Here is a 26,088-nt window from a genome sequence, read left to right as displayed (position 1 = left end):
ATACAAACATGCATATTCCAACAGTCCTCCATAATACTGAAACCAGTACTTACACCTATAATTAATGCAAGGGGAATAAATCACATTAACATGTAATACTCTTTCTAGTAGGAATTAGGAGCTGTTCACAATTATTGTCAAATTATATCAGTAAAAATCACATTCTTAGTTGTTAATTATACTAGCACCTAAAGCAGTCTCTAAAAATTGCACAGGTAAGTACTAATAACAAAGAGAAAAACTAAAGATGTCTTTAAAATCCTCAGATGTTTATTTGTTTAAAATCAAGCAGTCGTGTTATATGGACAAACAAAATTGCATCTATGCAGCCTGAACGTTGGCTTGGCTTTTTTAGCCAGCTTGAACTGTTAGAGTGATGAAAGGTAACTCCTTGCCACCTACACTGTAGAGCGTTGTTAATTGTAACACTGCGAATGACAAAAGGAAATATCTTTCATTGTATCAGTTTGCTCATCTTTGAGATTTACATGGGGCACCTTTCTATTATAACAGATTAAAGGTGGAATCATTGTTCGTGGTAAAGAATTGTAACAATGCTTGAAAATGCATTTTATTTTGATAAGTTAAGCTCCTCTTATATTTTTTTTTTCAGGTTTACCTTAATTTCATGGGTGCTCAGTGTGAAGAGAGGTAAGACGTGATTCAATTTTCTGTTAATGTATTATCTTGCCTTTAAGAGAGTGACTGGAACTTTGTTCCTTAGCTAGTATTTTAGATAGATGTTATGTAGGCTTTTTTCTAAGCTATTAGTGCTCTGCCCAAAGGGTGTTCTCTGTTTCAATATCATTAAATTACATTTAGAAGATAACACAAGTATCGATCTTAATAAGAAGTCAACATTCTGCATTGGTAAAGTCAGCTGCAATAGATATTACATTTTTGGCAAGGCTTGGAAATTTTTATGTTTTTTATTGATCTCCCTTCCGGTCTAAGTTGCTGTTCGATAGCTGACTTACTAACCTAGTTATTTCATTATAACAAGTGACAAATAATACCGCTTTTAGACCTACAGTGCCCTATTTCAGATTCTGGGATTCTAACATAGGTTCAGTCAATACTGGTTCAGGATAAGGGCTATGCCGCCTTTGTGAGGAACACATCAGCCCCCTCCAGAGGTAGAGTCACAGGATGGACACATCCACCGCTCGTGTCTGCCAACAAAGGTCAAAATGCAAGTATTAGCATTCAAGAACGTTACAGTAGTTTGGATGTTGCCTGAGGGATATGTCTAGCAACTTGAGACTCAAAATCCTGCCTCCATCTGTCTCCTGCCAAAGCGCAGTAAAATATGCCTGTGCTCCTTATGCTATCGCTCAGGAATGTCAAGAGAGTCACCTTTCAGTATGAATCAGGAAGAATCACTTGTGAAAGCAAGCAGTGTGATCAAGTTTTCTCCTGTGAGCAAAGGTCTCTACTGTAAGAATAATATGCAAATTTCATATATCTAGTCACCTAACAGAATAGCTAGAAACTGCTTAAATGTCAGGTGGAGGTGTGCTTTAGTAATGTCCTTCTCAGTCAAGACCCAGCTATACCATCGTAGACTGTAGATTTGAGCTGAAAACATTATCAATGTACCTAATTCTTCTGATGCAATGCTGTTTTCTCAGCCAACATATGCGGGACTAGATGTGGGGTTTTTTTATGCTGAAAAGGTCTAGATTCCCATAAGCATTGCAAAGATTTGTGTCATTTTCTTCATCTTTTCCTGGCTAAGTAATATCAGAAGAGGAAAGAAAGGATCAGAATGGATGCAGGCACTTCTTAAACAATAGAACTGAGTCCAACAGTAATGAAAGCGCAGTGGGCACATCTGCTCATTTTTAGTGTTATGGCAGTGACACTGCATTGACCAGCGATGACCTCTCTGCTGCCTCTACTAATGATCTAATGTCACAAGCTTGTAATTGCATGCACTGAAGGCAACATCCTGACATCCAAAGTTTTCTCAACTCTATCAGATAAGTGGGAAAGAACAGTAAAGATCAGCCCTTTATCAGAGTTTTACACAGTCGTAAAAACCTTCATAGCTACTAGGACACAGATACTTGCAGACAAAACTACTCATTTTTCCTTTTCAAGTGTTGAATAACTGGCTAGCTCTTCTGTAATTTCTATGTCCAACAAAAAAATTCTTAAGCAATTAAATAGACCTACAGCTGAAAGGTATCCCATTTTTCTGACCAAGGAAACAACCAGTGACAGAAGTCCACTTTCCATTCTTTTCTCCAGGTCTTATCTCTCCACCACCTCTTGTGTCCAAAACCATCCACCATTTTACCTATTTTCAAACAGTTACTTGCAGTATATTTATTTTTTCAAACAGAACAGAATGGTTTTTTCTGACCTACAAAAATCACAGGAGACAATAAACATTCTGTTCATCATTGCGATCTTTTCAACAGTACAATTTACCACTTGCATCACTTAAAAAGTAAATATAGTTGCCACATACCCACATATGAAAATCTGAGTGAAATACCCAGATGGAACCGCATATGCTGACATTTTCCTGCGTCATCATCAAATCAATCTTACTTAAGCACGCAAAATGAAGAATCTCATCCTCAACAAAGATTATGCTGTACTTATTAGCTACGAACATGAAAAAACCAATTGATTACCTGTCAAGAACTTGAGCTCCCGCAATCCCTTTTTTAAAGTGAAATTGGTGGAAATAAGACTAAACACCTCAGTGAGAATATGTGGCTGTTATTCTGCACTGTTTTGTTTGACTGCCCATCCCTTCTGTTAGTCTGTTGCAGGTTCCATCTCCTCATTACATATGCAACAGAATTATTCGACCCTTTTGACATCCTTATAGTGTGAAGTTGGTTTTGTGGAACAGAATTTTTAGTCCACTGCAGACCATATACAAACAATACCTTTTCTTAACCTTCTTTTAGAGTTGGTCCACAGCATAGCTCCCAATGTAGCACAAAGTTACCCAGGTAAATGCTAAACTTCTGAGAATCAGATAAAGTGATCCAGAGCTGAATTTTGCTTGACTGTGTTTTGCCTGCTGCTTGGTCCAAAGCTAACAAGAATCTATTGCCAGCTCCACACTGTGGTCTGCCATGCAGAGATATTGTAAGACAGGGAGAACCAATGCAATGGGCTAATTGAATTACGTTAGGATTTGACAAAGCCATTAGACTCCAGCTGCCATTATTCCTATCTATACTGTATTGGAACATCAATCTTAGAATTAGCTGTCCGGCAATATTCCAACCTTTCCTCAGCCACTAAAATCCATATATGGCTAAGAATCTTAGCATAGGCGCCGTGTTGGACAGCTGGGGAAAGGGGAAGGTCCCGATAGGCTTAAACTGGAAGGATCTGCCCACTTTGGAATATAACATCTGTCCCAGCAGCCCCCGCTGCCTCATCTTGTTCCGCAGCTACAGGTCTGTGTGGTCCTTCGTGTATCCAGGAATGGACTTTGTGGCAACACAAGGTCTCATACTGTCTTGTCCAAACTTGAGCTGTTTAAGTGCCCTAAGGTTGGTTACTTTCTCGTACAGCCATTCTGGTCCCACGCATGGGTATTTATGAAATGTCTGCTTTAACAACAAAATTTTTCCACACCAAAAGAGTGTACAGAAGATATAGATCACCTTTTTTTTTGTGACAGGAATTATCAGATTTTCTTCTGCAAAGCCCTTTGCCTGTTATATCGGCATGACAGTGAAGAACAGTCAAGAAGCAGAGCGCATCTCATTGACATGAAACTATCATGTAATGCTATACATAACTTTCAACATATAAAGTGAAATAATTTAGACTGAAATACCATTTTTTTTTTTACCCATTCCCACATAAGTAGTTTTCCTGGATGTTACCAGGTAACCATTTTGAAAGCTGGTACCTCTGAAACTTGATAGATAGCTGGGAGTGGAAATGGTGTTTTTTCTGACACTATTCTTTTGTTAACGAGTGCATTCCTCAGATTGCTACGAGCTGCTCAAGTTTTTGTTGAAACACATCACATGTACATTTAAAGTATGTCCTTCACTGCCACAGTAATCACTGGACTTTTAAGCCTTGACCAGCATAAGAAATTAGACATATAGCAGAGGAGTTAAGTGGAATTTAAGAAGAGATGTTGTATTTCCATCACACGATTTCCCCTGGTGCACAGGCATTTGCTTCTGTGCATTCCCCAAGCTGATTCCATCTTTTCAGGCAGTAATACTTTAATGTGTAATTAATATTTGATATTTAGGATTAATGTTCAGGACTCAACTGAGTAATGTATTTCCAAAGTCTTGGGAAGCCCACCAGTTCACTTTTAATAAATACCACTAAGAAGCATGGCAATATATGGTTGCTTTAACTTCACACCCCCTTCTCCCTGGGAACGGCATCCCCTTGCTCATAGGTGTTGCTGTTTAGAAAACCTTTCTCACCATAAGGTTGAGCTTGGTTGTTTAACTGAATGGGTTCAAACTTACATAATCTGTGAATTGTATGAAGGTCCTAATCCTCCAGCTAGGTCTAAATGAGGATTACCTATCACTATTTTATAGACAGGTACAGCATTACCTAAATAAAATAAAATCATTCAGGATCTTCCTCTGGACCAAAACAAGGAAGAAAGAGGTTCCATGATTCCATAGTTCAGCAGTGAGGGCACTAACTTGACATGGTGAGATCTAACTTTATTCTCTGCTCTGAGAACTACTTATAGGCCATTTTTCCCAGTGTTACATAAAAGTAGAATTAAATTTGCGCATCAGTACAGCCTTGAAAAGAAAGTTACATATCTGTGAAGAAATGCTGTCATTTTGTATTGTTTATGATATGATCATTCACTAAATTTGTATCTTCAGTTGAGAGTTACCATTTTCCTCTTCACTTTTCAATATGTAATGTCTGTTCTTTGTACTGGGAGGCTGTCCTCCCGTGAGTAATCTAAAGTAATCCAGAGAAAAGGAGGAAAAAGTCAAGAGAGAGCTTCATTGATCAAAAGTCTAATGCGAACCTTCCTGTGAACCAAATTTTGGCAATATATGCTTGCCAGTTCTCCCACGCCCATCCCTCTGCAGCTCCCGGCTGCCACACAAATTGATCTGTTTTATACCTGGAGTAGCAAAGACATTGAGAGAGAACTATCTTTGAGATGCCAAATCTAAAACTGACTTAAATCCGCAATATTTTCTTTATTTTGGGGAACCTGTGGTGATGAATATTGTAAAACCTAAGAAAACTAAAACAACCATCAGCAGTTGCCATAATATACAAAAGGATTTCACTTCACAACAGAAAAAAGTCATTAGAAATTAATAACACAACTTGTATCTACACGATTCACATAATCTGATGACAGTAACTAGTACAAGAGGTAATAGACACAAGATTGAACATGGGAAATTCTGACTACATATTTTAAAAAAAAAATTCTCCTTGAGGGTGGTCAGCACTGGTTGCCCAGAAAGGTTGTGGAATCTCCACCGTTGGAGCACATCAACATAATCTGAGTAAAGCAGCTTTGAGGATGGGGGTTAAGTGAGATGACTTCTGCAGGTCCTTCTCAACCAAAGTTTCCCTATGATTTTAGAGTCTAAACATTTAATTCCACATAATATAAAATATAAAAATTACTTTTCTTAACCAGAGATTTTATAGTGGAAGTTATTCTGGTAACTATGAACCTACTCCAAAAATGGCCAAAGGTACTAAGGCTGCCCCTTAGTACACAGGTAAGACATTTAAAATCTATGGGCACGAGGCCAAGATAAGTACATTTGCACATCTGCAGAAAACAAGCTTCTTAAAATGACAGAAAAAACCAGTATATTCATTAAAGGAATAATGTATCTGGTAAAAAAGTTAAAAGTCTGAAAAGCGTAACTTGTCTCCATCTGCTTCAACAAAACCTAGACTGCTGGCTGAATTGATATCAACACTCAGATGAATTAACCACTCAAAAATATATCAAAACTAATATAAATCAAATTATCTTATGGACATGACTTATTTCTTTCTCTAAGAAACCTATGAAAGTGAATAAAAGAGTTGATTATAAGGCTGTAGACACTTCATCGGAAAACCTGTCTTGAAATCTATTTGCAGAGTTCAGAATCAATTACAGTAACTGAATGGAAAATCTATGTGCTAGTAATATTAATTTGAATTAATTAAAGGCACAGATACCTGAACCTACTAGAGATAACACAAAGTAAGGGTAAGTCTTGATAGTAGCAAAATACAATCCAACTATGGATTGTGGGAAAAAAATTGGCTCCAGAGAGCTTTTCCCTTTAGTCTCTCTGTGACAAAATTTATGGGCAATTGCACAATTGCAAAGAAATAAAATTATCTTTGCAGAATTTAGAGGCCAGGCAGGGAATTTTTTTGTTCAGTTTTAATGCATATGGAATTGAAGATGTATTGGTCAATACTGAATGTCCAGCAAACCTAATTATGTGGTTCTCCCATCTATGTTGGCTATTAACCACACCAAGAAGCAAAAAACATCAATAGGGATCACTGTAGCCTCATAATACAAACATTTTTTGTCATATTTTTAGTGGTAGTAGAATGAGGGTAATGGTAAATAGATGTATGGTACAGAAGATTGCTTATGAGCTTTCTGCCACTAAAATGATTCCCTTTGTATTAATACAGTTCTGGTTGATGTTCAGAGATCAATGTTTAATTTAGGGTAAGAAAGTTCACAGCATAATAATTCCTCTCCATTTGTATTTTGTCTTTCAATATTACACTAAAATAAAAACTGCAAGGTTCCACAGATTCTCTTTTTTACCATATAACCAGGACAACATCATTACCCAATTGATTGCGTTACCCAATGACCTCTGAGTGCATTGCTAAATCTTGTAGCAGTTCATGATGGCAAAGTATTTCTTCTACTGACCCATGACAAATTAGTGTTTAATAGTAAATACATATCAGTAGAAACTCTTGTACCTGTGCTCTTTCCAACTGTATGATTAGCTGCCTGATTATTGTTTAGTGATATTTTAGTAATTTATTCTCTGAAATCTATTTACTATTCTGTTTTCCTATAGTTTTTAAATTCTTTATTTAAAGATACCAAAGGGAGAAAATTACCCTTTTAATTCCATAGCAAAAATAATTGCATACAGCTGTTACAAATGTACATTATTTACTTTAATATAAAACTAGTGTAGTAAAACTAAAAAAATATCTCTGCTTTAGAGAGTAAAATACACCTAAAATTGTTCAAGAGCTGTGGTTCTCTGAAAGGGCTAGTTTTTTAGTTTCATTCCAGGCTGATATAGTGATTGTGAATTGTTACTTTCTTTATGCTACTACTGTACTTAGTGGAACAAGAGGTCAGAATATTGTACTAAGGTGTGACATTCATCATTCTTCATGTTTCATTAATTTCTTATCAACATAATTTGTTATGGTGGTAGGGGTTTAATGGAATAAATATAGGTCTGCTTTCATAGGGGTTTGTTCTCCCACTTACTAGCCTGTTCTACATGCAGTTGTGGCCATTCATAATAATAGAGCATTTTTAAAAATCTTGAAAATGAAAGTACTGTATTAAAGGGAAGCAAATGCCTCCTCACCGTATAGAATGAGAGGAAAGAGCATATTAAATGAAATGAAAATACCATATGACAATACAACATAGGCCTACCTGAGCAACCATTTGAAAACTGAGAAAGAGAGACTGAAAGCTCTGTCCTCAGGTCAGCATTCATTATAATGCAGACATTATCATAGTGCCTCCTGGGCATCTTGCTGCAAGGCATAACAAGACCAAAGTTGCACAACAGACAAGTGTCAAGAAGAGGATCAAAATCCAGTTTTCTAGAAGTCTGAATTTCTGGAGCATTCATCAGACTGCAGAGCCTCCTAGAATGACTTAACGTGGCACTCCCTCTTCCCTCAGAAGCAGTTACTTAAAAATTTGGGAAATAAATTAATATTGGGGAAAAAATATTAAGGGAAAGTAGCTTGGGATTTGAGGTGTTGGTGGATTTTTCTTCCACCTTTGGCTACAGAAAATCACATCACCTCTCTATGAATTTGGTGCCTTAATTGGTAAGGTCATTCACCCTATTTTCTTGTCAGCATCTGGTACTGCTATAGTCCAGCACCTTGGGTTAGTAACAATTATCAATGCCAGTCAGAGTACATCTCAGGATCTCTTATTCCTCAGCCTCTAGCACATTTGTGAGCCAAAATAAGCCCCAACACATTGGTAGGCTCCCAGAAGAGTGGGATGATCTTTTTATAGCTCTCTTCTAATGATGTCCTTTTAAACAAGATCGCTTTCCTAAATCAACCATAAACCCTTGTGCCTGTCTGGAAGACAATAGGAGAGCTTGATGGCTCTACATGAAGGACAGTACATAACCAACACATGCAAAGAGTGTACAGTTCATAAGCAAAACATTTAATAAACTCAGGAGAAATTTGCTATGCATGCAGTCCACAGCTAGCAGGAGGAAGTCAAGCTCTTCATCAAATCATAAGACATTTTTATCAGAGTACAGTTTGTATTATTCTTCACCAAATATTTTACTCATGCAAAACCTGGGCCTTCCTAAAAGAGATCAAACCCAACCTTTTAAAAAAAGTTACCTTCCTTTTTCATTAAGAAACAATGTTTTCCCTTTCAGCAAAAGGGAGGGGAAGTGATTTAGCCAGTAGTTTGTGTTATCCTGCCCTGGGCATGACTGTTATTATATCATGTGGCAGACAGGGCATGGAGTCTCATATACATAACTGAAAGAGCCAGTCAGTATGTATTTACATTTATTCTTTAAAAGGAAACATCTTTAAACGCACACTTTATTTCTCTGCAAAGAAATAGAACACTGTGAATGTTACAAAGCAAGTATAAACAGCCACATAAAATGAAAAAAATCAGACTATACTAAAATTGACTACATACAACAGAATTGTTTAGCAGTGTTTTCTAGTGAACCAAATAACAAACAGGGACAGTGAACACCTCTGTTTCTGTCTCCTTGAAAAGATGCTGGTTTATGTCAGTCTTGTTATTAACCTTCATGAATTTCCCTGGGACTGAATCTGAAATTTCATCTCAAAGAATCCCGTACAAAGTTATGAATGTTTGAAAACAGGAGTTTATCACGGAAATTCCTTTTCAGCCTCACAGAATTTCCCACCTGAGGCTTACCATTCCAAACATATGGAAATTAGGGGGGAACACAACCAGCAACATACACTATTACAAAAAAAATATGGATTAAGGCATGCTTTTATGCTCAAAAGTGGTATTGATTTCAGAGCAGCATAGACCCACAAAGGGAATCTAACCCTCTCCATTTTTCTGAGCTTTTCAAATTCAAGAAATCTCTTTCAGGATCCAACTTAGAATAAGAAAAAGTAATAATGGCTCCATTCTGTTCAGATAACTTTTGAAAGCAAATATTATATTCTTGATTTATAGTTACTAACTATAGAGAATGCACATCAGTGCTTACAAGGAGTTAATCATGCTCACTATTAAAAGCAGATAGTAAACACTTTTTTCCTTGATCTGTCATTCTTAGAAAACACTCTAGGGAGGATACACCACAGCTTCAGGAATAACACCAAATTGTCAGGTACCAGTAGTAAAATACCTTTAATATCTAATTTATTTTGTCTCCCTTATTTCCAGTACAAGATTGATCATTCAGGCCAAATGCACTGCAATATGTATCTGCAAAAAGTGGTGTGCCTGAGTAGCTGGGAAAAATACTTTACTTTCAGAAGAAGTTGTTACTGTAGGATGGAATATCTCTCCAGCAATTATGCATCAAAACTGCCTGTCATACGTCCTTCATCTTGCTGTCTCCTACTCACTTCTTATTTCATCCTTTATCCAATTCATGGGTGGATGAAGAGTCCTGTAAAGCACATTTTGTGTCTAGACCACTGTTGAAAGATTTCTTTCTGACACCTGTGCAAAAAAGAGTCTGTGACAATCTATCATGGTGACAGCTGAACATACATTAACTCTTTGAAAACTTTAGTGTTGTTGAAGTATTAGTCTATCAAATTAGTGGTTTCAAGGCCAATTTTGCACATTTAAGGCTCATTCACAGAACTCTTCTTTTTTCAGTTCTTACATGTGAGAAGGGCATAGTTTCTAACCACGCAAAACCTTTGACCTGGCGGCTTTTTTGATACAACTCAAGAAGCATTACTATTTCTCAGTCTGAATGCAGGAATAGCTATGTAAGAACACTGCAGAGACTGCCGAAAATGCTGAAGGGCTGATTGTATTCCACCCAGTACTGTTCTTCCATACAGGGCTTCCGCTCCCTGTCATGGTGCAGCACATTGTCATCTGTTGTTAGTTTCCTCTTCTTCCTCATAGGTAGAGCAGCATGTGTCGAAGAGGTTTGCCTTCACCAAATGCATTAAAAAACAGATGTTTTCAAAATACAGATAAAACTTAACAAAACTATTCAGTGTCATCATGCCTACTTGGCTGCATATTAATTAATGATGAAAAGAATATGCTGATTGTATTCCACCCAGTACTGTTCTTCCATACAGGGCTTCCGCTCCCTGTCATGGTGCAGCACATTGTCATCTGTTGTTAGTTTCCTCTTCTTCCTCATAGGTAGAGCAGCATGTGTCGAAGAGGTTTGCCTTCACCAAATGCATTAAAAAACAGATGTTTTCAAAATACAGGTAAAACTTAACAGAATTATTCAGTGTCATTATGCCTACTAGGCTGCATATTAATTAATGATGAAAAGAATATAAACATTTATTGTAAATATTCTGAAAAATTTACAAAAATAAAGAGCAAAAGAAACCAGAGACATACTCAAGGGTACTTAAATCTCCAAAAGTAAAAATGGATTGGATTTCTGAAACTGGAAAGCTAGATATACAAGTCCTGTAACCATAATTTCAAATGTATGAAGGCATTTTTAGGCTGCATATTAATTAATGATGAAAAGAATATAAACATTTATTGTAAATATTCTGAAAAATTTACAAAAATAAAGAGCAAAAGAAACCAGAGACATACTCAAGGGTACTTAAATCTCCAAAAGTAAAAATGGATTGGATTTCAGAAACTGGAAAGCTAGGCATACAAGTCCTGTAAACATGATTTCAAATGTATGTAGGCACTATATTTCCTTTTAAAAAAAAAAATAAAAAATTCCATGTAGATTAAAAAAAAAAAAAAAAAAAAAATCCATGTGGCTCCACTGCAATTTTGAAGTGTCTACCAGGCTTTGACCTCCACCTGCTGAGACTGAGGATGGACAAACCAAACAGAGGGAAACCACCTTATGATTCCATCTCCATTGAAATGCATTCATGTACATTTAGGTGTGTGGATGTGAACACTGTCTCAGAAGTAAACAGCACTACAACAGCAAATATATGGAGAAGAATTGCAGACCAAGCTTAGTCAAATGCAAATTTCTTCACCTAAAGTGATAATTTTATAGATGGCTTCATTTTCCAAAATGTTCTTATAGCTTATTTTTTGTTGCTTTCTCTATGACTCCAATATAATTATTGCAGTAACTGGACGCATACCCCTCTATTCCACTCTGGTGAGACCCCACCTGGAGTACTGCATCCAGCTCTGGAATCCTCAGCATAGGAAGAACATGGACCTGGTGGAACAGGTCCAGAGGAGGGCCACAAAGATGATGAGAGGGCTGGAGCACCTCTCATATGAGGACAGGCTGAGAGAGTTGGGGTTGTTCAGCCTTGAGAAGAGAAGGCTTTGGGGAGACCTTATAGCGACCTTCCAGTGCCTAAAATTTGTTGCTTTCTCTATGACTCCAATATAATCATTGCAGTAACATGGACCTGTTGGTTGGAACAGGTCCAGAGGAAGGCCACAAAGATGATGAGAGGGCTGGAGCACCTCGCCTTGAGACCCCACCTGGAGTACTGCATCCAGCTCTGGAATCCTCAGCATAGGAAGACACAAAGATGATGAGAGGGCTGGAGCACCTCGCCTGGAGCACCGCTGAGAGAGTTGGGGTTATTCAGTCTTGAGAAGAGAAGGCTTTGGGGAGACCTTATAGCGACCTTCCAGTGCCTAAAAAAGGCCTACAGGAGAGATGGGGAGGGACTCTTTATAGGGAGTGTAGTGATAGGACAAGGGGTAATGGTTTTAAATTGAAAGAGGGGAGATTTGGATTAGATATTAGGAAGAAATTCTTTACTGTGGGAGTGGTGAGACACTGGAACAGGTTGCCCAGAGAAGTTGTGGATGTCCCTTCCGTGGAAGTGTTCAAAATAACAGGTTGCCCAGAGAAGTTGTGGATATCCTTTCTGTTGGAAGCGTTCAAGATCAGGCTGGATGGGGCTTTCAGTAACCTGCTCCAGGGGGAAGTGTCCCTGCCCATGGCAGATCCCTTCCAACCCAAACCACTCTATGATTCTATGATTGCTGTTGAGTTCTAAACAGATTCATATAACATATATGATCTAATGGAAATTAGTTTGCTTTTGCGCATCATGTGTTTTCTGTTAATAGAGATATTTTAGGTAGCTGAAGCTGTTGAGTTCTAAACAGATTCATATAACATATATGATCTAATGGAAATTAGTTTGCTTTTGCGCATCATGTGTTTTCTGTTAATAGAGATATTTTAGGTAGCTGAAGTGTATAGGAAAGCAGAAAACTAAATATATGTTAATTACAATTTTTAGTAGTGTATAGGAAAGCAGAAAACTAAATATATAAGTCAATTACAATTTTTAGCCAGTATCCAAATAAACTGCTCCTTGTGGGTACTATAAACAGACTACATTGCCGTCACTAACACATTCTTACAGGAATCATTTCAGTGACATAAATGATACCCATTTGTACATGCCCAGAGTCTACTTAATATAGTTAACTCCAATGATACCAGTCTCCATCTCTGCCAGCTGATGTCCTCGCTTGATCTTATCCCTATGAATCTATCTGTTGACAAGCAGGCTGTGTCTCTTCTCCACAGACTTGCTTGTTGTCCTGGGCTGGGCTGCCCGTTCTTGCCCCCTGTGCTGCCTGCCTCCACAGGGAGCCTACATTGCACCGGGACACCTCCATGGCCTTCAGTTACCTCCCTGTCACCAGATGAAGAGGCTTGGACTGCCCACATTGACTGACATATATGACAATTGTGCATTGGCCTCGTAGTCACTGTAACGCACATCTCCCCAGTCTCCATCCTGGTAGGGTTGGTTTCTTCCTAGCTTGATTGACACTCAGGGAGATTGGATGGGCCACGTAGCCAAAGATAGAGTCTAGGGCTGACAGCTCTGAAATGGCTCCATTTGACGATGCAGCAACTTGGACATGTTTTTCAGTAACTCTGAATGCAAGCAGAAAGGGCAGAAATTCCTCAAAGCAATATTTGAAGAAATTTTAAAGAAATGTCCTGTTCTGGAAAGATGCTTTTGTAAAAAATCTGATCTCCTTAAAAAAACTCCAAACCTGTCCCTATGCATATTCTGAATATGCTGAGTCTGAAAATAAAAATAGCTTTTTGATGTTTTGTGTTCCCATTTGCTGTGCAACAGCATCACAGCTAGACTGAACTAGATTTTATTCCTTCTTCTGCATCTCCAAGAGGTGCTTTTTTCTACACCTAATCACTTACATCTGCTGTCAGAGCATGGCTGGATAACAAAGAGTTTGTAGCACAGTTGTCACCAATGCTCTAATTTGGCTTCTACTAATGGTGAGGATGAACAAGACAGAAAGGAGTCAGCTTGACTCCTAGAGCTCACACTGGGTCACTAAGGCTAAATGTTGTAGGAGGAAAATTATGTATAGCAGCTTTGATCCAATTAAGAGCTCAGCCTTATGGTTAACATTAAATATATGCGGAACTTGCTCTGCCTTGTAACTTTGCATGTTAGGTATATGAGTCTGAGAGGGAAAGACAGGGGTTACCCATTTTCTGTATAATAGCATTTTGCAAATAGATGCACTTAGAAAATACAAACAAGTTTTTTAGAAATCTAAAAATGATAAGGTTGGGGGAAAAGTGTTTTCTCAAATATATCATAAACTTTTACCTGCAAGTGATCTCAATTTATCATCAATCAAATGCTGACTTGCATTTAGAACATCTTTTCCTTCCACTGTTGAATTTTTTTTCACAGCCATTACATAAGAAACTTAAATATTCCTGAGGACCAATCGGGGGGAAAGGTGAGCACTGCCAAGGTGCTGACTATGGTTATAACACCTTGCTGACAACTGCTTTCCCTATGCATTTAGCAGGATAAACCAAACAGCCAGGTGACATCAGCAGGAATATTTTAGATTTAATGAAGTAATCAAGACACATCACAGACTTTAAGAGATAATGCTGATACTGGTATAATGTGGTAGAAATAAATTAATGCTGAAAGCTGCAAAGGATGCTTGTATCTATAGGCACTGTATTCCAGCTCTTTTTTATTTCCTCTGTAATTAGTTATGGAGAACATAGACTAACCATCCATTTGATTGTTTATTTTCCTTCCTAATATGATTGGCATAGGATGGGAGGGATGAATGGAATAGAGTAATGGGACTCAGGAAGATGGTCCATCATCACCTTATCTGAAGTTTAGTTAGTTAATAGTCTGTATCATGTCTTAATACTATGGAATAATTGCTTGTTAACCACAGAAACCTACTTCTTGTGCTACGTCTAGTGATCCCTGCTGCCTGGGTCTGGAGTTACATAGTGTTGCAGAAGTGCTGAGAGTTTTGTGTAGGTTAATCAGAGCTCTCTTAAATTTGGCTGCCCTGGTTTCAAAGCAGCCCTGTAGTAGCCGGGACAAAGCTGCAGTAATTTAGAGCATTTCCTTCACCAGCCTGAAATCTGGGATGTCACTTTTTGCACCCTTTAGGCAATCTCTTCTGTTTCATAGCATGACCCAGCTGTTCCTTGTACAACCTTATTTGAATGAAAGTATAATATTTTAAAGTTGCTGTTTAGTTAAATAGTTTTTAGAAAAAGTCAAAAGATTTAAACAGTGAGAAAAAAATTTGCAAAACTCCCACTAAAACTAGAAAGTATTTAAGAAGCCACTGCAAGGAAATCTATGTGATTCAACAAATATTTAAAATGGTCAAATTAACATTAGAGAACAAAATATATTGGGAAGCATTCTTATAATCTTGTTCTATGAATCATTGTGGGATACTACCGGTAATTGTAAGGAACATTAACTATGAGGAACATAATCATTAGCAGAACGTGAATGCTGGGTTTTTTAGTTTTTCAAATCAGAAACTGACTACTCCCAAAGTTTCTGAGCCATTTGCTCTAGTACTAAAGGCATTTGTGTAATAACCAAATTGAAAAAAAGAAAAACACCCCAATGGCTTTCAAGATGTAATCTGCCCTCTTAAAAATACCAACTCTGTTTTTAACGTGGGCACATTGTTTTAGCTGAGCAGAATACTTTCTGATGGAGAGAGAAAAAAGAAATTGTTTGGACATAATGTATGTTTTGTCAAATGAAACTGTCAGAGAGAAACTGTATGAGAAACCCTGATTAATTCTTTAAAATCTCAGCTGAAATGACAGTTTAAATCATTATAGTTGTCAAGCTATACTAAAAAAGATTATCTTAATACTTCTTAATTTTTTCTAAGGACCAAGATATGTAAGAGAAGCTAAATAATTTGATTTCACTAGTGCATTCTATTTGAAAACAATCATATAGTTATAACCCATAATTTTCCAAGCAACAGAACTCAGAAAACAGTTGTCCTACAATCAGGAAGATCAGTTTACTTAAATAAAATTGCTAGTAGCTGACTCTGAGGTTTCCTTCATGTCCAGGTGACACATGTAAGTTTTACAAAATGCATTTCAAATGCACAGAAGAAAAAACTTACTCCATGTATGCCAAAAGAATCAATATCTTTGGTAGGAATAAAGCTATGTAATAAGTCTAAAGAGTTTGATCAGCTCCACTGACTCTCCTGCCTTCACTTCAGTTTTATGCCTCCATCCAGACCCAAAATAACTGAGGATTGGTAGGAGCTGGTTGGAAGGCAACATTTATGTGGGGCAGATGAAGAAAATTCCGGTAAATTGACCACTTTAAAACATTTGTTATGCTTTTATTTAAAATAAATTCAAGAATATACTTCTACCATAATCTCAATTCCTTAGGGAATCAATGTAGTACTAAGGCTATTATTAGAATCAATGGATTATTATCAGCACCAGAATTTTACAAGAATTTCCCTTAATTTAAGCAGATTCCTAAGTGTTTTTCCCAGAAAGATATTCTCAGTCAGCTTCTTTGCTTCTTCAAGGTTTTCCTCCACCTCTTTGTTTTCAGTTCCATCTGTGGTTGTAGAACAGCATATGTCAGAAAGATTAATCAACTTTAAATGGGTCCACTGGTTTTAATAGGATCTTTTGCTCTAGTTCAGTTCATGATTCTTCATGCTTAACATTTTCCTAGGAACACTCAACAAAATTCCTTAAGCATAAATTACATCACAACTAAATGTGTATATTTTAATGCAAATTTCTTTTGTGTATGTAATGAAGTGAACAGCTATAGCCATAGTTTGTTATGACATTAACATTTCTCTGATTTCTGATTTTTATTACAATAACTTTTAAAAGTATAGGCATATATAATTATATTAACAGCTTTATTAAATATCTTACAGTTCAGCAACTCTAGGGTATACTTTTAACAAAAGAAACCTTAAGTTCACATCTTAAGCTTTGATTTGAACTTTGTTATGAGTTTAGGCTTCCCAAAAATGTGAATTTTTGCTAGTTTTCCATAGAAGAAAGAACTGGTAATCTGTAAAAAGATAATTCCATTGGATTAACTACATGAATCTGCTGTTAGGATGAAGAATCCCTGGTAGTAACATTTTCATAGAGAAATTTGTCACACCACCACTGCAACGAGAAGTGCATTTTTGCTAGGCGTGAATAAAATTTTTAACTCAAATGAAAGACATATATCAATGGGCTGAGTGGTAATAAGGCAGGTAGACTAACGTCTTTTGCAGCATCAGGCTGAATAAATCAATATATACACCTTTCTTAAGTGTTTGGGTTCTCATGGTTGTCTCTTTTTCTAGTTAGAGTATAACCGTAATGAGAGACTGCTGTATATCTTAGAATGGTAAATGGCCATGGTATGTTCATTTAAATGCCCTGTTTCTTAAGTCTGTTACATAAAGCCTTTCCCCTCCTTTTGCTGAAGATCAAAAAGAAATTCATGTTGTACCACATCAAAAGAGAGTGGTGAAGGGATGAAGCGAACTTGGAGTTTTCCTCTAATTGCAAAGTATACAAGCTGCAATCTTACTAAATAATTTATGTCTAAGACAGTGATAAACACAATGTGAAATGACCTAATATCTATTATCCACAATCCCAATTATATCTTGGTAAGCATTGTTTGCTTATTGAAAACTTGCTTATTTATTTATTGAAGAAAATCTTTAACGGGACCTGTTTTTTGGGTCTTTTTTTTGTAATACTGTATTTTTCCTATCTGTTTCAGCTTTCAGTGGCTTTCCAGATTTTAGTTCATGTACTTTTAATCATATGCAAATTCATTATTCACATATAGGAAATGGTACTGAAGTGCCCCAAACAATTTTGGAACATTTCAACACTGGAGCAGAAAGTCAAGGCTAACTTTAGCCAAAGAAAGCCCAACAATAGAAATGACAGTAGAAACTGCATTTTCAAGAAAGGCAAATGGGACCAGATAGCTTCTATCCTTCCATTTGTATCTCTTTGTTGCAGTGTTTGGACAGAAGAGCTGTAGGCCAGATCCACTCAGTGTGGTCTTGAAGAGAGGATGGCTGCTATGCTTAATAGGGATATAAAAATCCGTGCACCCCTTTTCTTAAAGGAATTACCTGGAGAAAATGATGCTTCTTCAAATGCAATAATTTTCTCATCCTTTGAAAGGCATTTTTGAATGGGGAAAGAAATGATGTGTGTAGGAGCTTTCATCAGAAAGATGCCCACATACTGGTGTGGTACAAGATGCAGCTGCTGGAGACTGTTTTTACTCCTGAAACAAGTTTTTGGAAATTGTATGTATATGTGTAGCTTTTAAGTATACTCAGCATTCTCTTAGGACTGTAAAACATCCCCAAACTCTTACAGTAAGTCATAGGTTGCAAAACATGATTCCAAAGTAATAAAATAATAGAAATATATAAATGCAAATTAAATTAAAATAAACTTGCCTATCCTCAAATTTATGGGGGTAGAGGGAGAAGGTGCTGTTTTGCATTGCAATATAAATTTGAAAAGATTCTCATCATAGTTACATTCACCTAGCAATACGATATAGAGACAAAGCTTTCTCAGTCTATTTGTATGCATGTTTAATAAATGTATAGCAAATTCTGGAAAAAATAATCATCCATGGTCTCCTCACGGTACAGTGTTAACTGAAGCAAACCAGGTTGGCAACCAAACCTTTTCCATCCCTTTTATAAGCACATTTTTAAACAGACTGCAGTGACAGGAGGTGTTCTGCAGCCCTCTTCTTCCTCACTGAGTTCACGCTAGGCACCCACCAACGTCCTTTGCATTTAAATAACACAACTGCTGGTCGCGCTCACCCCTGACTGAACACTCAACCTAATTTCCTTTGCCTTTTCAGCAGTTGCTGCACAGGCAGCATAAAAGAAAATCAGAAATTTGAAAGACCGTTTTGTTTCTTTATCCAGAGCGTTGCTGTTTATTCAGCATAGCCAGTGTTCATGTGGATGGATAAACCGGAATGGCCCACAGCAACACATAAGAGCTACAAATAGGATCAAGATATATTTTTATGATTGCTGGGCTCATATCATTGTCACAGGACAGATTTGAGAGGCTGTTTTATCTGCTTAGCACTGTGTGTTCTGGACATCGATTTTTACATTGAAGCATTTGGAAATGCAGTTTAACCAACCTTTGGGTGTTTATAATTGACAGCCGTTTGTGCGAGAGGCTACTTATTGATCCGTAAATTGAACAATCATTGCCCCATATTTATCATGTGTGTCCTGCTATTACAGCTTTTACTCTGTGACCCAAACTCCTGTTTTGAAGATCTCAGAACCTGAAAAGATCACAAAAAGACCCCCCACAAACAAAATAGCAGTAAAAATAAAAACTGCAGGAATGCATGAATACTCTTCAACAGAAGCTTTATACATTACATAAACTGACCTAGAAACATAGCAAAAGCCATTTCTTTATGTATGAAATCCCTGCTGTGCAAAAGGTCAGAAAAAGGGCATAAATGATGATGAAACTTGCCTTCCTGACCTCCTCTATAGGCGTGAGTTTCACTTCAGGGCCAGTGCAATGACATCCTGTACACCTGCAGAAGAGTACTGTGACACCAAGACCTTAAGATGATAACCAGCTCTAGCGCTGTGCTAATGCTAACCTGTATGTTGTTATTTCTCTCATGGTTCTGAAAGGGTTTTATACCTGGATGGTTTGTTTGGCCTGTGAACAAGGGTATATTTGACCTTTTAATTTCACTCCTCTTCTTTCCTCTTGCTCTCCCTGCCTCTCCAGCAAACTGGTTCATATAATTTCTCTCTCGAAGGAGGAGGGCAAGGTTGCATGTGCTTGTGATCACTGACTGGCAAACTGGGAAGAACGTTATTGACCTCTGACACCTCACTTTATCCCTACCTGGGGAATGAGCCAATTGGGTTTGACTGTTACCTGAAGCTGACGGAAAGCTTTCTCATTCCTGAAATGCTCTCAAAATCTTCTGAACTGAAAATGCCAATGTTATCCATAATTCATGCCAGTGAACTCTGGTCTCAGGGAGCTCCCCAGTGAGCTTCCAGATTCCCTGATTTCTAAACTGTAATCCAGTGCTGGTAGAACTAGAGTTTTTAAATACTTCCTCATGTTACTCACTGCCCCTTGGCATTTTCTTCTGCTGCTTAAAATATTCAGAAGTGAAAAGAGAGTTGATACTAGAAGGAAGAGCAATATTGGATTCAAAACAGACAAATCAAAAAGAAATGTCTGATTATATGCACATTTTAAGCCAGGTTCTCAGTTAAGATGAAAATCAGCTTAGTTCCATAAATTTATACCAGGACATAGAGAACAGGTTATACAAGACAGTGGGCTTGTCCCCTTATCTCTATTCTCCATCATTACAGGTTCTTGGGGTTTTTCACTAAGTGAAGAATGTCAAAGTAGTTGTGATTGTTAACAGGGACCCTTCAAGATTTCTAATCAGCAGTTGAAATCATCAGATGGTACCAGAAAGCACAATCTTACTGATTGTATCACAAAATAGACAGAAGCAGTCTGCTATCAGTTTTGGAGAAGGGACAATTACTAAGGAAGTAGCTAGTAGAAGTGAAGCAGTATGAACATCAGGACTTTCTCTCTGTACTCCATTTCTGTTTGGAGCTAACTCAAGAAAAGGGGTAGATCTGTGTGAATTGATCATTGCTGTTAAGCTGAACATCCAGAAGGACAGAATTGCTTGCATGCCATTCTGAGTGTATGTAGTCCTGGGAGATATAAAACAAGGGTATGTCGCCTGTTTCTCTTCTACTGAGGTGTTTTCAAGGCCTTAAATACCTGTTCCAGCATTATCAGAACTGATTTGAGATATCAGTAAAAGGAATAATAATTAAAAAAAAAATTGAAAGCCTGTTTTGGACTTATCCCAGTTTGTCAGTGAACAAAACTTACAGGACAGCATCAGAATGAGTACAAAATATGTTTCTCTCCAGTTATGGAGAGTCCAGCTTATGGTGCTGTAACCAGGAATGTGCCCCAGGGTATCAGATAATAGGAGAAATACATCCCTCTGAGCCTGTCTTTGGAGAGGTATCTCTTTTTCATTAGTGTTACACCTGAAGGCTGGGGTGCCCGGTCTATCCCTCACTGAAGTCCTTTAAGTTAGGTGATGTTAAATGCTTGCTAACAGAAATAAATCAGGATTTAAAGAAACTATACATTAGCCAATCTAAGAGTCACATTGATTTAAATGAGGTGGGATTAGGCTCTGGATAAATAAATTTTGGGAAAAAAAATTCTACATGGGTAAGAAGGAAACATGGATATTTGCATGGTTTGAAGAACAGTGACAGAAAAACTACCAAATTCAGAAAATCTTTTTATTAATTGAGTAAGAGCCCATGAAAACAGAAATGGACTAACTTGTCAAATACAGTGACAAAAAAGCAATTACACTAGTTTTACATAGGATAAGTATATACTTATACTAGTTATGTATGTATACATACCAGTTATATACGTATATAGTTAGACTGCCAGCCAGGTTCCAATTACGCTGCAAACAGTCCAGGAAGAGAAAGATCACCAATTTTTTTCATAATAATCCTTAAAGGCAATCAGAAATGTTGGTAAATTTCGAGGAGGCTTCATTATTTATACTCCCAGTATCATCTGGCAACTCTCTGTTAATAAAGATCTATTCTTTCCACAAAAAACAACCAGCCATTTTTCTGATAGATTCTACTCTTTGGCATGTGCTTCTGAACTGCATGTCAAGTTGGCATTTCATGACCTGCACAGAAAGGGGATTTCGATGGTGATTTAGAATAAAGGATAAAGCAGTGAATTCATTCAATCTTCATTCCTTGTAAAATTTAGAATCAAAGATAGTTGATTTCTGTGGTGAATGTGGTCCTCCACTTCAGTTATTTCTCATACTTACACACAGCCCTGACAAAAGAAAATTGTAGATTTTCATTTTTTTTCCAAAATTTAAATGAAGGTATTTTACATTCAGAACTAAAGTCTCAGACAACTCTGTTTATCTTCTAAAATGCAACTGAGATGAATGTATATACTGTGACATGAGCTGATTTAAATTTTAAGTGTTCACATGTCCCTATGTCAATACAGAGAGAATTAAACCCACAGATTTCTACTAGCACTGATATGCTTTTCATTATGACTTTGGAAATGAGAACCATGGGTTGTTCCTTCAGGAAACTCAGCTTACAAGCTATGAACAAATTCTATCAACTACTTAGCTAACTAGAATCTAACTAAAAGTGAAGTCTAAAAAAACTTCAGTTCTCTTTATTTCGGGGGAAGTGGGAAATTGAAGCTTCACAGAAGACCGCAAAAATGAGTCACTCCAGATGGAGTATATTACATTCCTAATTAAAGAGCACATACAGTACTTCATGATTTTAGTGCACTTAAACAATCTCAGTGGCTATAAACATTATGCTAATGTCTGTTGTGGGGAAAACCACTTCTGACAGCAACAGTACGTGTTTGTGTGGATAGCAACAGCACCACTCTATGAAGTTTTCTTTTCCAATAGATAGTGCTCCTATTTCTCTTGTTTCTGGAGAAATCCAAAGCATCTGCTGAGATGCTACTAGATACGAATTATGATTTAAAACAATAAAGGGCACATTCACTTATTTTAAGATGAATTTGAAAGTAACAATGACTGTAAGTTATACGCTTCACTTTATTTAATTGCGTAAAAGCAGAATTGGGTGACATTTAGAGAATCAAAAGAAGAATAGCATATCTTTTATTAAAATTGAGATTAATTATGCACACACATACACAGGCACCCAAAAGCATGTGTGGGACATTCCAGCTGTTACTCCCTGTTTTTTTTAAGGGAAGTCTTTGAATTACTGTAGCTGAGTTATGTAATTTCCATCTAATTTTCAATCCTCCACGTGACTACCTGTGTATTTCTGGGCAATAAGAGACAATTGAAGCTAACACTCCTGTTGGCCAGTAAAACACCTGCTATGACACTGAAATAAGTGTTTTCTTAGATGCTCCTAAAGCAAGGATTCATTTACAGTTTTCAGCTTATTCTTATCTCTCCTGGTATATTATCATGCTGTTCATGTTTAAATTTTTTTGTTGTTCTTGGTACCCTGTGATTAGCTGTAGAGAAGCCCATTGCTTATTTCTGGAAAGATATTTCTTACTGAAGAAACTTTACTTTCCCAGTGCTTCCCAGATTCTTTCTAACTTGGAATAGCCTTAGTAATTTGTACTATGAATCCGAACTGCAATATGTAGGCTGTATCTGTTCTTGAACAGGATAAAGAGCAGAAAACTCAGGAAATCTACTCTCACCTTAAATGCACCAAATAACAGCGTGAACAATAATTATATTTTGAACTGATAGAAGTTACTGGCTCAAGCAAACTGGTTCAGACAGGACACATAGTTAAAGATACTTTGACAAATCATCTGTTGCACTATGTGGCTGCCATGTCGGTCAAATAAACAGATTTATTTCAGTGTAATCAGGAAGAAAATTTTTCCACACTTATGCTAGCAAGAAGAGGATACTATATTGGTAAGTATATTCCATAATACCACAAAAATCCTATATATTAATTTGTTTACTGAATTGGGAAACCAACCAACCAACCAGCCCAGAATTTGAAAAAAAAAGTTACTTAATGTGTCTCAGAATGCAGACATGTCCTATATTTTCTCTCTGTTTTGACTGTAGCCTGGTGACTAAGGGATTTTCTTAATATGTGAGGTGTAAATTGAGTCTTATCACAAAGGAATCAATCAAAACCTAGTTCTACACCTTCTGGGCAAAGATCTTACCTCTTTGATTGTGATATGAGTGGAGTTACCACCATCATCAGAGGTTAAGCCAAACAAACTTCCCCTACATATACAAGCAGAAGCCAATCGTTTTCCTTCCTTATTTGGAACAAGAATGTTGAAATTCAGGGCACAGATAGAGCTATACTCCTTCTTTCCTTTTGAAAATGTTCCAATTTACATAAATATATGTGAATTACAGCAGTAACTTGCATGACATTCACCCACATGAACAACCTAATAACTAAGTTACACTTGCAACGTCAATCCCCCTTTCTCCTCTTTTGCCTGATTAAATATTAATTTATGCAAACTAGAATAATTGCAGTAAATGTAAACAAGAAACATCTTCCCTTCCATAGTCCTCTGATTAGGACATGATTCTAATAGACCATGAGAAGCACTAGGACATATAAAAGTATTTCTTTAAAATGTGTTTCCACAGTGGTACACACGACTTTGAATTTTATCTTGTACTGGAGACAGAAACTCATCTGAAATTAGTAATTTCCATGATTTCTTTTATATGCACAATGATATGCATCAGCAGTAACAATAAGCTTGATTGGTTTGTTCAACCAAGTTCATCACCCTGAGCGTGATGACTATTCTTTCTTGCCTGCTTTCAGTTATAATGTTCAGCTTTTGTAAAACGGTGAGATGTGTCTGATTTCATGCCAAATTTTGTGAGTAAAACAACCTTAGCCTCACCTGTCATGCTGATCACTTCTGCAGCAGAAAACTCTTGCATGTCCTGACTTGTAGGTAGAATTGACTCCTTATACAGTGTTCTGTGTATCTTGTGTATCAGTTGTCCCTATATTACTTTGTTGCTATAAGCACCAGAAATCTGTAGCAGATGAGCAAAAAAATAGGTGAGGGAGTGAAAGGCAACTGTTCTGAAATAACAATAAAAAGTTAATGTAGCACATATGATTTGTATAAATGATAACTTGTAGTCCTGTTTATTTGGAACGGCTATTTCTATATATTTACTGCTATATAAAGCAAGTTAATTGCTGTCATAACTTCAGAAGTAATTGGAAAACTTTTGTCAGAATCCTTCAAAAAAACCATGGAATTAAAAAATAATTACCTTTGTGTTGAGTAATCTCCAAGATATTTCTGCCACAGCCATTTACCGTGAATTCCTCCACAATGCTTTTCCTAAAGTACAAATATTTGAAAATTTGGTCTACTGAGATGTTATGTTAATTATTAATTATTATTCTATTAAGTAAAAGTTCAAGCATTACATGTATATAAGCTCATTACCCTCTTTGCTACCCAGCTGCACACAACCACCTTTTGCTTGTAAGCCCCTTCAGCAGAAACTCCTTTCTAGTAAGCAGCACTGGGATCCCTTGAGAAAGGCCACGTCGTCACCTCTAAGGTAAATGAAACACATCTAAGTAACCGGATGAGGCATAAAGTGCCATTGCTAGTCCAATTTCTGGTAAATACTGTAGAACATTTGTCCTTTAAAGCTCAAGGAACACCTGTGTTTTCTCTGAGTATTGACAGTCCCCCATACAGGTCAGCCCCTAGGAGTCTCCATCAGCTTAGCAGATCTGGAGTTAGCAGATTTGTCTTCCAGACAAGCTTCAGGCAGCTTCTGCACTACACATACAGATAGATGCAATCTCTGTACCTTAGGGCCTGCATCTGTATAATGGAATTAATAAAATCCTTGTCCTCATACACAAAGTGCCATGGTGAATTAACCACTTTATCGTGTGAAGCGCTCCGGTACTATGGTAATACAGAAGAGAACCTGAGTAAACTTCCAATTCCCCCTTCAGAGAGTGTTTGAACAATGTGTAGCCAACAAGGCATGGCACCGCACACTGTACAACATGCACAAAATATCAAATTAAGTTTGTAAGGGCAACATTCATTCTGACATTTCCTGCATTGTAAATTCTGGTCACCGCAACCTAAATGTTCTTTTAATATTGTTTCTCACAATAATGCTTTTATAAAAATGGTATCTAAGTACCCACCCATATAATAACATTTTTTTTATTTTGTCAATGTCAAAGTCAAAAGAAATACTGGGATTTTTGACGCAGCTAGCTAATGGTTTTTTAAGTGGACTATACATAGCTCTCTCGAGTACCTTAAAATAAAGAAGAAACTCCATCCTCCTATAAAATTCCATTAAGTCTTCAAAGAAACATCTATGAATGCAGATTGGAAAAAAAAAAGAATGTCACTAATATCACCTTCAGATTTTAGAAATATGTTCATGTCTTCTATTTTATGGAGATGTTATAACTTATCTACCCTAGCACCCTTAGGATCTTTTATTTGCATTAAGCTCAAATATGAATACATATATTTTCTGTGAGTCTCATACTGCATTAATTGATATCAATGAGAACAAGATTTAAAATATTTACATAGAGCTGTAGTAGAAAATTTTACTTGTAGTCCTGTCTCAACAGAGCTATGACTGTGAAGATCGTGTTTACAATAAAAATGAAGGGATGAAACAGCTTTTTGCATCTCTTGCAAT

The sequence above is a fragment of the Calidris pugnax genome, unplaced genomic scaffold, assembly GCF_001431845.1.
Source record: "Calidris pugnax isolate Ruff unplaced genomic scaffold, ASM143184v1 scaffold15, whole genome shotgun sequence".
In the NCBI taxonomy this organism is placed as follows: domain Eukaryota; kingdom Metazoa; phylum Chordata; class Aves; order Charadriiformes; family Scolopacidae; genus Calidris; species Calidris pugnax.
This window is presented reverse-complemented; position numbering follows the sequence as displayed.